The 12,489-nt window shown below is 32.8% G+C and overlaps 1 non-coding gene across 1 annotated transcript; it reads right to left on the bottom strand.

The window, feature by feature from the left end:
- Positions 1 to 4,204: 4,204 nt before the first annotated feature.
- TRNAR-ACG (transfer RNA arginine (anticodon ACG)) lies at positions 4,205 to 4,277 on the bottom strand. The gene has a single exon. It is a non-coding gene; the product is annotated as a tRNA-Arg (tRNA).
- Between the last annotated feature and the right edge of the window lie 8,212 nt (positions 4,278 to 12,489).

Consider the following 12,489-nt stretch of genomic DNA (forward strand, 5'->3'; position numbering starts at 1 on the left):
TAGTATTATAAAATTACACTAAACTATTATAAAATTAAGAAAAAAATAAATAGTTAATATAAGACAAAATATTATAGCTTCCTAGTGACAAAAATCTTTCATATCTTTTTATACCTAAAATTCAATTGAAATATTTTTGTATTATTCTGCCTAATAACAATAATATTAATTATTGTTGTGTTGTGGTTTAGAGTCACCCTTGAATGTTAATTAAGTAGTAAAGGAGCATACTTATCCGAAGCATTCTGAAGTCCTCAAGGGTAGCAATGTACTTGTGGCTAACTTCAGATACGACTGATATTATCTAGGGCTGGTTGCAGTTGGGCGGCGGTGGTCACTTACTATCAGGTGACTGGATGCTCGTTTGCTATTTTTTATTTTATAAAAGTATAAATAAAGCTTGTATTAAATAGTTCCTTATCATCGATTTAAAACCATTACCTATCCACTAATCAATGCATTATGATCACAAAGGAAGATTCCTTATACTCAATTTAAATATATTTCTATATCAAAAACTGTGGTTATTTAATATGCATTGAAAAGTGAAACAAGTGTGTCATTGATAGTTTATGAAGATAGCACCCCCAACCCTTCCCATTCGGTTATGAATATCATTAGTATCAAGTTTATGCAACAAATGGCCAATAAAACATCCCTTGTTAGAATTTTAAAGATCAAAGATAATTATGACAATAGATTGATGCAAATGAATACCAAATATACTAAACTATAAAATAATAATGATAAAATATTCTTATCTATATTTTCCTTACTTTATCTTATGGGCTGGGTTTGTTCTGAGTAATAAAAAACTGAGTGAAATATAAAAAAAAAATATAAAACTAAGAGATCTGGTCCATAGGATGGTTATGTTGGATAGGTGGGATAGGATACATAGATTCGATTTTTGTAAAAGTAATTGATGCCAACAATTCCCTTTATTAACTCACCTTTTTTCCTAATTACAAAGAGTTGACTGCCAAGGAAGGGTTATTACGTATTGACAAATATGACTTTTGGTATTTGTTTACGTATTTGCCCATACAAATTCCAATCAGCGGATTATATCAGAACTATAGTGACAGTAATGTATCATTAAATGTCTAAATTGACAAAATGGCGCTTTATGATTTGTCTCTCTTTTTTGCGAACATGTGAGGCAGACAGAAAGACTTGAGCACTTACCACAATCTACAGAAGCAAACGGAACAGAATATTGAATTGAGTAAACGTAACATAAAATTGTGGGATATTTGAAAACTCATGGTAAGGGTACTGATTAAACAGTTGTGGCAATGTAGAATATGAAGCGTTCTTACTTTGTGAGCAGTGACATGTCTACGAGTGACTTGAAGTAGGGAATTTAATATTTAAGGTAGATTATAGATATTCAAGGATCACCACTTTTGATTATTGCCTTGTCATTCCTACTAAAATATGTTTTATTACTCCCAAAGCGCCATTGAAGGACAGCTTTATTTGAACTAACGTAAAGTTGTGCTCGAGTGCGCGAGTGAAGTAAAACATCTTAGAACTTTATTAGTAGTTTTAATTGATTCTCCGCTCCTTGAAGTGAGACTTTCCAAGTTTAAGTAGAGTTTAGTGCGGATACATACTCTGAATTTATCCGGAGTACATCTTTGAGAATGTATGCATTGCTAAATAGCTGGGGATGTTACATGGATTTTTACGTGTCTCTTTCTGCTGCGAGTTGGATGTAGATACCTTTTTTTTTATAATTTAGGAGTAGCAGACGAGCATGGAGTCCACCTGATGGTAAGTGGCTACTGCCGCCCATGGACATCCGTAATCAACCCCAGATAGGATTAGATATTCCTACCTAAGGTTGGCCAAAGACGCGCCGCTACTCCTGAGGACTAAGCTAGAATGCTTAGGAAAACTCTGTCTCCCTTACACAGCCTTCAAAACGGAACACAGTAGCGCCAAATACTGCTGTTATTGGGTAGAAATACAAGTTATTAGGTAGAATACCTATTTTTATGAAACTAAAATAGTATACGAGGATAAAGTACCTACTTGCAAGACACGTGATTATTTCCACCCATAAAACCTGTACTCAATTTCAATTGGATTGAAATCTGTACATGAGGTTGACCACAAATGCGTCGCTATTCAAGAGAATGAAGTTTGAATAACTTTTAATTGTCCTCGTATTATAACATACTATAGTCACTAACACAGCAGCGCTTAACAGTAGGTGACATTTAAATTTACAACATATACAAAACCATTGATAATCACGAGAACTTAGGTACAGCCTCATTTGCCTGCGGCTGCACTGGTTGCGGTCCGGACAACAACACAACATGATTGGAGGGTATAACATGTAGTTCTAGATACTAGGCTTATACTACACTATCTTTATCAATCAAAATAACACAACAGCATGTACTAATAACAGAAAAATACCAAACTGTTTCTATACGAAGGGGCTATACGCACCTAGACAGCCTTATGATCAGCGGAGGTATTAAGGATATTAAAATTATGTTGTAAGTTCGTAACAGTAATCTTATGATACTAAAATTAAAATGACTGCAACCCAAATGTACCTACACTCTGGAAGCACCTAGCATTTCTGTTCCTGCCCTGTAACAACAGTGTCAAAGACCTCTTAGTTTGTAGCGTGTGGTACATCTACACGAGACTTTTACTAACCTTTAATTAACCCAACTGGCGTCAATGCAACAGTTGCCGACCTCAGGTATAACTATTCCAGTACCAGTAAATTCCATATACCTACATTTGCTACTTAAAATACTTCTTCACAAAATGTAATTGTAACAAATATTTATGTCAAACGTGTAAGTAACAGTGGGTTCTCATAGTGACCACTTATCATCATGGACGAAAAAACAATTAAGTTATTCTAAAAAACAAGAATCCAGGTTTTGAGCACCGAATAGCAAGAATAATAAGCATATAGTTCAATTTGTAAGATGCCTTTGAGCAAACTACGGAACACTAATTCCTATATAAATGTATTTCACGTGAGTCGGATTCAAGTGCTAAAGTTTTAATGTAGTACTAGAACTTGATGCAGAATAAATGCTATAATGGTATAAGGTATGGCGAGATATAACTTGCCCTATGTTGGGAAACAAAGTGCTTTGTATGGTTACTGTTTCTATCACGAAAATGGAACCAATAAGTCATGTATCTGATTGATGTCTAGAGATGATAACGGGTACTTATTAATTGGGACGACACGACATGGGCATGGTACCGGCATAGACTGTACGACATCGACTGATATTACGACAGCTTTATTTAGGTTCGATATCAATGCATTACAGCGCGACAGTTTTATAATCCAGTTACGCTTATTTTTCTAACCATATGTTAATAAAAATAATATTCTGTCAATTAAAGTATGAAGTAGGTACCTATACCAATTATAGTCTTCAAATATGGAAGCTTACGATACGATACAATAGCGGTCATCTTATGCCGCGGCTTGACTTCGCCGCGTGGCGCAGGGTTTACGGACCTCGAGGAACACTGCCCACCGGCATTGTAAGCTGCCGTGAGGCAGTGGTTATGGAAGCTTAGGTCACTACATGTGTCCACGATTGTCACGATGTTATTTATAAAAATGCCGGCACGACACCGATAAATCGGGATCAACGGCTTGTCGATGTTATACTGAGCCAGTAAGAGGCGTTCAGTAGACTTTCATTGAACTATTTATGTGTTCAGTGTTCACTGATGTCGTTGCCTTTGCCTTGCCGGTGTCGTGTCGTCTTAATGAAAAAGAGCCCCACGACGATCCACGTGTTAATGGTGGCGCCTATTCTATAGAAAATTGGCATAATAATCTAAGTCTTAATTTTGTTTTTCGAATGTAATGTTACGAGTATTATGTAAAGGTGTCTGTATAATTTATTTCAGTCTGTATGTCCGTATAACTTTATCACTCTTAGGATTGAATTTATTCAAACATTAATTTAATTTATTGTATTAAATAGTTAATTAATTAAGAGAGGAATAAGGTTATGTTGTTATATATATTGTAGTTATCCGGAAAGTACAACAATACATATTTGTTTTTATTTACAAAAGTTAGATGTTACACAAAAAATAAAAATTAATTACATAAACATTTTATAAAATTCTTTATCAAAATGCAAAAGTAAATAAATAAAATAAAAATAACACAAATAAAAAACAAAAATATCGACGACCCTGCCAGGATTCGAACCTGGAATCTTCTGATCCGTAGTCAGACGCGTTATCCATTGCGCCACAGGGCCGATATTTAAAATGATTAAATTTGTAAACAAGACTCTTACCGTTATTATAATTGTACCAAAATACATTATTTCTTAAAATACAAAATTAAAAATAAATACATTATTTATACATAATTACTTTAATTAATAATAATTAGAGAAAAATTGATAATATGAAGTAATTTACAATATTAAAAGAAATTTATTCCAATGTAAACTAAACAAAAAATAATTAGAAATTTTAAAATTAAAATATAAGTAAACAATAATAGAATTAAACATATAAAACATATCATAGTGTCCAGAACGCTGGCAGCGTTTCTTCGCTGTATAGCGAGACTAATTTTTTGCACGAAAAAGCTGCCAGCCCTCTGGTCACATAATGCGAGGATAAGTCTTTGGGACATTGCTTTCATTGAAGTTTTCAAAATTAATTAAATTAATAAAATAATGATAGTTTAAATTAATTACTTATCAAATTTATGATGAAATTAATTAAAGTTATGTCAAACTTTTTATTGAACTCACGTGGCAAGCGATTTTTGTTTCATTAATTTTTTTCACTAATAATTGATTTATAAAATATATTATGCGAACATAGGTACTCAGATTTATTTAGATAACAATAATAGAGAAAAGTTTTAATCTTTGTAACTTGTAAAGTCATTGGTACGAGTAGTTTAAAAATCCCCGTTCAACTCTAATTAAAACATACGAGTAATTATATTGATGTTGTTAAGGCGAACATTTACATTAACGCGAACGTAGGTGAGGTGATGCTACCAGGTAGCAAAGAAGCCTGATCTTTTAATAACACAATTACTACATTTTCAAAGTTTTTACTTAAACTAATCTAAGTGATACGTATCAATAGTACATTTTGATTTCTGAAAAGGGATTGAAATTAAAATCTGAATCCATAGATATATTTTTGGTTTTCAAAAATAAAATCGCACTTGTGTTACAATATAAAATTTGCGACATTTGTTTAGCCATGTGTGGGCCCCGCCCGCACTCCGCCCTGCATTTATCCTCACTCTGTACGAAATAATACCCAAAAGTCTAAATTATACGTCTTTCATACATCATTATCTGAACACGTGGCTGAGTTTGAGTATGAATTTAATAATGACAATATAGCCAAAGAGTAAAAAATAGAAATCATAGAAAAAAGTAATGTTATTACAGACAGATATTTTTTTTGCTGTTACAATATTGGATTGTTGAAAATATTTTCAAGTAGGTATACCTCTCTATTAAGAGTAAATGATAAAAGGATTATTAAGAAGAACCCTTGTGTAAATATATATTTTTCAAAAATTATTTTGCTTCGGATTTCAAGTGTAGAGTCGCAGCGCCGCCGACGCTACCCCTTCCTGTGGCCACCCGCTTCCGCTATCCGGCTTGCACTTCGGAATTCTCAGTTAGAAATAGAAAATTTACAGATGAATCTGTAAATAATAAACAAATCTTTGGAAATCATCATAATCATCATTATTATAATTTTTGAATCGGGTGTTCTCTGAGTATGAGAATCGTTTTGGTCATAAAGTTTTGTGGGTTGATAAACTTCGCACACCTTTAATAACATTTAAAAAAAAATCCTGGGCATGTAGATTGTAGGAATTTACAGTGTTTTTTTCTAACGTTAAGGCCATTGACGCAAATATTAAAATAGAAAACCCGCAACGAAGCAAAATTCATAGTATTGAGCAACCAGAATTCCGTAAGTCTTTACATGGATAGAAACTAGTAACCACATAGATATATGACAACGGCGAACAAGGATAATACGTAGTAAATCAACTTCAAAATAAAAATATAACTGTATCCTTTTAATTTCTGCCAGACCGGCATCGGCAAGGGCGGACGCGTAATCTTCTACAATTCTTTGCAATTTAAAATTGATAACCATATTTATTACGTAAAATGTATTTCGTATGATTAAACTCATTGCGATGTAAAATACTATATTGATATCATAGATTAGTAAACATACTTCGCCGCCTTGAAATTGAGTGAAGCCACAAACGGCTTATTAGTAAGTTCTTTTTTTTAATTCTTGACAAATAAAAACATTTTTATAGAAAATTTACGAATAAATAACTAATACTGCGTAATTTACATAATAAATAAATAATTATTTCAAATATTTTAGGGGCATTTTAGCACGGAGACGTGGCAAAACTTTTTTACACAACTATTTCAATTCTCAAAACTGGGTACATTTTCTTGTTAGGAGTGAGTAATCTCTACTAATCTATGACAATTCTTTGCAATTTAAAATTGATAACCATATTTATTACGTAAAATGTATTTCGTATGACTAAACTCATTCTGATGTAAAATACTATATTGATATCATAGATTAGTAAAGATACTTCGCCGCCTTGAAATTGAGTGAAGCCACAAACGACTTATTAGTAAGTTCTTTTTTTAATTCTTGACAAATAAAAACATTTTTATAGAAAATTTACGAATAAATAACTAATGCTGCGTTTAATTTACATAATAAATAAATAATTATTTCAAATATGTTAGGGACATTTTAGCACAGAGACGTGGGAAGACTTTTTTACGCAACTATTTCAATTCTCAAAACTGGTTACATTTTCTTCTTAGTAGTGAGTAATCTTTACTAATCTATGATTGACATTAAAGTGATAATTAAACCACTTGAAATTATGGAAACTTAGTTAAAAGTAACACTTATGCTTTCTAAGCAACAATTTATACAAATATCTACTGACAACCATTTAGTACCTGCGTAAAATCGTTATAAGACCTAAAACAATCACGACACCGTTTACTAACATGTCAATTTAAATTATGCCGGTCCTACATTTGCCGACGTTTGGTCATAAGCGACCCTTGAAAGGGGTCATCACCTGCCCTAGAACTAAGAGAGAGAGGGTCACTCTTTCGTGCGAACCTCCTAAAAGCAAACCCTTTTTCCTTGCCGCGAAACGTTTGAGAGGTAATTCCATAATTCTTCCCTTTTCAGCCATTTTCCACGATTAAATATTAATGTGTCGTCCCAGATTTGTTAGGCAGGTTAATTGAAAGACGAATTAATTATTTGCATGACGAGTAAAGCATTCCGAGTTCGTTTTTATAAATTGCCAATTGCAAAACGAAAAGGGTGGGAATGAATATTGTAACAGAAACATGAACAATAAAAGCTACAAGTAACCATTATGCTAATTGTGGTTTTGTTTTGTTATAAAAAGTGGGCGTGAAGCTTCGTAGGCACTGAATAAGAGCGTCGATTGTTTGCAAAAATATTTTGACAAGAAAATTCATGGCTGTCCCGCTGTCAAAATTGCCGCCTAATTTAGCGCGCGCGCCAGTTGCCGCCCATAGTTAATTTGAAATTAGAACGGTTAACTTTTTATTGTAGTCACGTGGCAAGGGATTTTTGTTTGATTCGTTTTTTTAGTAACAATTTATTTATAAAATACATTAAGCGAACATACTCGTAGGTACTCAGATGATTTAAAATGGTAAAGCGGTAAAGTAATATTTATAACATCGGTGATAACATTAAACGGCATTAATTATTCGAAACGATAAAAAGCTTTTACATGAATATGAATTTTTAATGACTGCTCTTTATAACGTATCGTGACGTTTCGTGTTATACCCATTTCGAGTTAGAGCTTAGGTACATATCTAAATGATAAATTTATAATATATCTGATATGGGTCTCATTGGCTGTGTCATGTGTTTTGATCTATGGTCTCCATTATGCTAACTGTATACCAAAGATTAGGTATATTTTAATCTGTACAAATAGAAGAAGTCATAGTTTGTCTGCGCTTTGAAAATAATTTTATTTTATTACTTAATTTACTCAGTATCGTAATATGTTGCTCGTGTTTTGTTTGTATTATTTTATTCATTTGCTGAATTTGCTAACGTTAGGAAAAATTAAAACTAAAATTCTAAAATTACTATTTATGTAATTTAATGGCTTGTACCTACATGCTTAATATCTTTACCTGTAATAATTGGGATCTGTTGATTAATAATTGATAAATATAATATTTTCCATTGTTACCGTGGTGTTAAAATTTATGTCGCAATACATTCTTTTCTGGAAGTTTCAACTTTAAGTGTGTTAAGGTTACCGAAGTATGTATTTTTATATTTAAAGCAAGATGATTATAAGCAAAGGCGCGACTTAAAGCTAGTTTAGATGACATCGAGCCACTTAAATCTTGATCCAAATGTTTGCTCCGCATTTTCAATCGACGAAGCCAGTACAGTCGTGATTAAAAGTGTGTTTTAAGTTTAGGAGTAGGAACATTTTATATATTGTGTTATCAATTTAATTGTATTTATATAAAATAATCGTTTAAAATTAAATAATTAATAGGAAACACTTTTTTATTATATGTATTCTTTTTTTATTGAGATGAGGGAAATTTCACAGGTCCTTTTTTAAATATTAACTAGGGCAATTTAAAATAACAACAATTGAAAACTACTTATACTTATAAAAACAAACATGTGTATTATGTGGCGTTAAAAGGTATAAACTAAAGTTACTTTCTATTTTGTATTAACATTAAATAAAATGTAAAAGCTTATCACTTGTGCATTTGACTGTACTAGTAGCAATGTGAGCGAATCGTGCTACAGCCTTAAAAGCTCGCCAATTAGGGGCTAAAAGCACCTTGGAGCTTGCTTCGCGGCTGTGATTGCGCTGTTCATCTATTTTGTACCGCCTTACTTCTAGTTTCCTGAAATTCTTGGAGAAGAAAAGGATACTTTTCTTAAGTTATAATAGGAATTGAGGGATATATAAGGGATACTTATCTTAAGTTATAATAAAAATTGTGTTGATGTTATATAAGTTTTTTATTTATAGTTGTATACAATTTTATTTATCATATGTTTAAGCTTAAGAATAAACTATTTTTATAGCTATGATCCTATTTATCAGCTGGTTTAATCCCTTGCCTTTTTATTATATTTTAGTACCTGCTCAAATTTTCTGTGAAGTTGTCGATAGGTAAATTTACATTTACTTCAAATTTAATTAAATTCTACGTAATGAATCATTAGACTACTTTTGATTTTTAAATTTTAATACTTATTACAATACAAGAGCAGGTTTATCGGTTAGATACGCTTTGACGAGCGTAGACAAAATAATGTTACCAGTGAATATATCAAAATTAAGAAGAAGGGTAGTCCGCGCCAAACTGCTAGTCTGCTCTGAAGTTGTTGCGAGCAGGTGTAGTCATACAATTTGCTATGGCGACGCAATTCATTTCTATATTCAGAGCGGACTAACAATTTTACGCGGACTATAATGCACGCGCGTTTGTACTAGTTGTTATAGTCATATCATTGTTTTTATTTAAATTTATTTCAGTCTTTGAAACTTGTGGATTTTAAAAATGTGGCTAACAATAAATTTGTATAAAGTAAAGGTTTATTTATATTCATTCTTACACACCCATTTAACCATATTGCTATAAAGAACAATGCTTTCAAAAGAAAAGTAGCAATGATTCCTTTCTTTCGCATTCAAAGGAACTATATAGACCTCCTTTATTTAAACGTTTGTATTACTGTAGAGTGCTTTAAAAGCTATTTGTAGTATTTTAAACTGTATTCCTGAGAATTTACTAGCAGCGAAGTCAACAGATCGCTCGGATGTCTTAAAAGCTCGCCAATTAGGGCTAAAAGCACCTTCGGGTTTGCTCCGTGGCTGCGATCCGCGCTCATCTATTTTGTAAAGCTTACCTTAAGTTTTCTTAAATTTCAAATGCAGTCTCTTTGACTATAAGTGACAAAAATATAAGAGGAGGAAAATGTTGAAGTTATCATCACATCGTCATTTTGTTGATCAATTTGGGATGATTTATATTTTGTATTCTCAGAGCTGAAGCTCAAGAAGCTCATATAAATAGGTACTTCACGTTTCCTCTGGTTACGGGACGAGATCCATGCCCAGCAGTGGGTATTGCAGATATTTTTGCGGATAAATCAGTCACTCAGAAGTCCAAATTCTGATAATGTAACTAAACAAATAATGGAAATTAACTGAATTTAATTGGTGTATTAAGAAAATCTCTAACATATTTGGTAGTGTAAAATAAACATTATGTGCTCATTCTTTCAGTAATAAATATAAACTGTATGTTTTAAATCCAATCATTCGAAAATACTTGTCTTTGTTTAGGTGATTCAAGTTTCTCGTTGGTGACAATGATATTATATCAAATAATAGAAAAGTGATGATACTAATTGGCACTTCAATATCTCGAATATAATATCATAGTAAATATGCCTTGAGTTTATATACACGAGGGTATTTCATTGTAAATATGTTTTGCTAGCTGTTACTGCTTTGTGTGTGCTCCAAATAAATGTGCATTCTTGATTATTTTTTAGACATAAAATAATATTTTGTGCTGTGGAGTTTCTAACAAGTCATTGTAAGTGTCGATATGAGTAACAAATAAGCAGCTAACTACCGTTCTTGTTTTGTTTTTAAAATCTGCTTAAATAAAAGTATTTTCAATTTCACTGAATTGCATAACCGAGCACAGTCCAAAGCACGGGACACTCCTTAACACGATATTTATTTGTACACAAGACAAAAACGAAGTACGTAACATAACGCTCGCAAACTTGCTTCGCTAAAACATCTTCCATCTCGGTTTCAGTAAAGGGGCTTAGAACAAAAAGGAGCAGAATCTGAGAGCCGCAAGTAAACCTTAAAAACTTTCCGACATGAAAGTTTAAAAGTGATCCGGGTGGCTGGGGGCGGTTGCCTGGCAACGCCCGCCCGCCCCACGCCGCAAATCTCGGCCTTGCGAGGGAATATTCATTGTTTCTTATACACTTATGTTTGATGTTTCGGTACATGGATGGTAATTGTATGTAAGAAGGTTTTGGTTACGTGGAGCCTTTGTCTTGTTGTTTTGTGGAATTGTTCTTTTGCTGACATTACACGGAATTTCAATTTTGTACTACAATGTCTTTTAACGAATAAATGCTTTGATGTACTCTTTTAGGAATCAAACAGCTTTTAACGATCGTAGCGCTAGGATTATGGATTTATTGGTAATTGGTATGAGAAAACCGAAAAATTATAAACAAAGCTCAGATTTAAGTTATCATTGAAATATATGCGTGGCTGGGCACACAAAGACAGCTAAATTGCGAATGCGTTTTATATTAAAATTGCTAGAAATACTATACTATTAAATATTATATTTATCTATTATTGATCTTTATATCGATTATGTATAAGCTAATTAATATTTTGAAAGGCTTAATTACAATATTAGACGAGAATATATAAATTTCGAATTTTACATAAATCCTACCTACTTATCTATTACAATGAACGCTCACAGACGTTTAAGAGTTCGGCTGTATTCAGTGTAGTCTTCATATAACGAACTTTAAAGTTCATACGAACAGATTTGAAACATCTTGAGCGTACAAGAAAGTATAATCCAACGTAAAATGAAGCGTTTCAGCAAAATTCCGCTTAAAGCCAACACGAAGTTAATTTGTTGCAATTTACGTCACATAAGACAAAAGGAAGAACGTGGGTGGAATGTTCTGAGTGGTGAAATCAATTAGCATGCAAATGTAAGAAAACGACCATTAGGTGTGTTGCGAAGGCACACACGAGGCACGCAGCCCCCGATGTATTGATCATACGATCCCTCACACGATTACATACACCCGTCTCTTTTTAACTTCCCCACAACAGATCGTTATAAACATAAACATTTTCTCGCTGAAACGCCGTCTGTACCACTTCTCAGCGTTCAAACTCACACTTTAACTCTCAAGTCTGAAGGTTGAACATAGCATAAGAGTAAATGAAGGCTCTACAGCCGTTCACTTCGCAAGAATTTCCCTTGTTGTGCCAGTAAATTCTGTTCCTATCTTTAAAGGAATAAAGATCTATTTCAACGTTGAGCTAAGAGAAAATGAATCGTATACGGAATTTTCAGGGGTTATTATCGATGGGTGTAATGAGCCCCGTTCAGTTGTTGACAAGTTTAGACTTATATAGCGTAGGTGTTTATGTTAAAAGAGGTCTGTAAACAGGGAGATGGATTGGCCATAAATTCTACCGTTTTCGAAGATTTTCATAATACTTATGAGTAATGTGACGTAGATTCTTGTTAATATTATTTAAGTCAAAATTAAATAAGGAGTATTATATTAATGTAAATGTGTTAAAGGCGGATT

This window comes from Epargyreus clarus, unplaced genomic scaffold (genome assembly GCF_041222505.1).
Source record: "Epargyreus clarus isolate Ecla_fem2 unplaced genomic scaffold, WU_Ecla_fem_2.2 ptg000001l, whole genome shotgun sequence".
Lineage (NCBI taxonomy): Eukaryota > Metazoa > Arthropoda > Insecta > Lepidoptera > Hesperiidae > Epargyreus > Epargyreus clarus.